The sequence below is a fragment of the Halichoerus grypus genome, chromosome 6 (genome assembly GCF_964656455.1).
Source record: "Halichoerus grypus chromosome 6, mHalGry1.hap1.1, whole genome shotgun sequence".
In the NCBI taxonomy this organism is placed as follows: Eukaryota; Metazoa; Chordata; class Mammalia; order Carnivora; family Phocidae; genus Halichoerus; species Halichoerus grypus.
Window position 1 is genome coordinate 125,146,274 of NC_135717.1, and position 2,640 is coordinate 125,148,913.

Consider the following 2,640-nt stretch of genomic DNA (forward strand, 5'->3'; position numbering starts at 1 on the left):
CTGCCCTGAGCTTCCTCTCATAGTTCATTAATAATGGGAAAGCACGATTCTAGAAATTAGAACATGCCACCTGCCATTCCACGCATTCTACCTATTCCAGGGTCCTTCTCTTCTTTGAGAATTTCTGTGACTACAATTTCTGCGATAGTTAACAGAGTGGCTACTCCAGCAGCATCCAATAAAACAGTTCTTTCAGGTGCCTGGGTGGCTCAGTTGGTTGGGCGACTGCCTTCGGCTCAGGTCATGATCCTGGAGTCCCAGGATCGAGTCCCGCATCGGGCTCCCTACTCAGCAGGGAGTCTGCTTCTCCCTCTGACTCTCCCCCCTCTCATGTGCTCTCTCTCTCTCTCTCTCTCTCAAACAAGTAAATAAAATCTTTAAAAAAAAAAAAAAAAAAAAAACAGTTCTTTCAACCATAGCTGGATCCATGATTCCTTTTTCCATCATATTCACTTATCTCCAAATACAGCAGTGGTCATTGCAGGGATCTCAAGTGTTCTTTTAATAATTTCTATATTGATTTTTGATCTTCATTAGCTGGGGTTATTAAGTCCAAGGCTGGAATGCACTGGCGCAGAGCACAAACCCCTCCGAGAACTATGCCTTCTTCAACTGCAGCTCATAGCATTGAGGACATCTCTAACTTTCTTTTCATTCATTTCAACACCATTTGTCCCACTGAATTTGGCATAGCTCCTCCGTCTGGGAGTTTTGCCAGATGATCATTTAGTTTTTCCTTTTCATATTTAATAGTTGTGATATCTAAGTGCTTGATGATTTATTGAATACAGTTTTCAATTTGAGCCTTCCCACATTTTCCTTTCAAGAGCATGGCATCATCTTTGGTCACAATGAATTCTCCAACTTTTCCTCAGTCATGAGGCTGAACATCTTCAAGATTTAGAGTCAATCCTTCTCCAAACATGATGCTACCAGTAGCAATAGCCATGTCTTTAATCTCATTCTATTCTCACCAAAACCAAGAGCTTTGACCTCTATAACCTGAAGATCAACTTCTAGCCTATTCAAAACTAATGTACCTATTAGTTGTAACCTTCTCCATCAACGTCTTCAGCAATTATGACCAAGGGCTTATGGTGAACACTGGCAACTTGAGAAGCAGATACAATATACTGGATGCTAGAAATTTGCTTTTCATTCAATAGAACAGAGGCATCTTGGAATTCACATTTCTGACCTTCTGGTGTATTAAAAAAAGTATGGAGAAATATCACCTCAATCAAACTTCATGCCTTCAATAATCTCTAATTCCTCATTTAGTATTTTTCCATCTTTGTTCTGACAGCACCCTTTGTTCTAGCCTTCCTCATTGCATCAGAAATGATGTTGCCGATTCCTTTATCTCCACTTGCAGAAATCATTGCAACCTGAGCAGTGTCTATAGGGGTTGTCCTAAGTTTAGACTGCTTCTTAAGTTCAGCAATTATAACATCAAGAGATAACCTCACACCTCGTCTGATTTCCACTGGATTAGCATCTTTGCGAATCTCCCCAAGCCTTCGTTAGCAATAGGGTATGCCAGCAGAGTAGCAGTCGTGGTACCATCCTCGGCTTCTTCGTTTGTGTTACTGGCAATATCTGGAACAAGTTTAGCACCAGTGTTTTTATATTTCTCCTTTAAGTCCATGGATTTTGCAATAGTCACACCATCTTTTGTTACTTTGGGACTTCCCCAGCTCTGCGCAATAATGGTGGTTTTTCCCCTTTGGCCCATAGTATGGCTTTTGCATGGGGTAAAAGGTCTACACTTTGAAGCATTAGGAGTTGGGAATCTGCACCAAATTTTATATCCTTAGTATATGCCCAAGTGAGATGAGGAACTAGTGGACACTGGCCTTATCTGGGAAAGGTCTATGGGTAAAGGTTTGTAATAAATGTAATAAAATGTCTGTGGTGTACAGGCAGCCATTCAGTCCCTTTGTGGAGAGAAAAGGAGAACTCCATTTTTTACCTTGTTATTCATTTAATCCTGAGGTATCCTCATTTAAATTTGAACACACTTAAAGAGAAGGCCTAGATGGGTAAAATCTATCTCACATTTATATTATCAACATTATTTCATGCCCTTAGAGTAGATTCATTTGAACACAATTTTCTAATGAGTAAAATAGGGTCAACATTTATAGTTGCAAATTAAGAACAGATGACGCCTACAAATAAAATGTACAAGTCATATGTTAGGCATTATCCCTGACCTACCAAGAAGTCAGTTTTTTATCTACTGTCAGTTTTCTGAAAACTGAATTGAAACTGACTTAACTTAAAAAAACAGAGTGAAGAGCCTTCTGTGCACTCAAAGCTTAAGATATAAACTCACCTAAATAATATTCATTAAATTCACTAATCAAGAGATCCTCTGACCTTAACTCGACTACTGCTTTTTAGTGGATGAGCAGTGTCCTTGTTCAACAACCTTAAGAAGGCCTCTGTATTTTATTTCAAACAATATATTGTTATTAAGAATTAATTTAGCTTTAATAAGCTTTTCCCATGGCAGAAAAGCATGCAATGTTTTTTTAAAAAAAAGATTTAAAATGGCTTTATCTACCTTGTGTTATAGTACAATCTAGTTTCCTAATTATTACGTAAATGTATATTTTTCTAATACCTATCTAACAA

At 38.3% G+C, this 2,640-nt stretch overlaps 1 pseudogene; it reads right to left on the bottom strand.

Moving 5' to 3' along the window:
- Nucleotides 1-449: 449 nt before the first annotated feature.
- LOC118540687 (60 kDa heat shock protein, mitochondrial pseudogene) lies at nt 450-1,930 on the bottom strand (annotated as a pseudogene).
- Between the last annotated feature and the right edge of the window lie 710 nt (nt 1,931-2,640).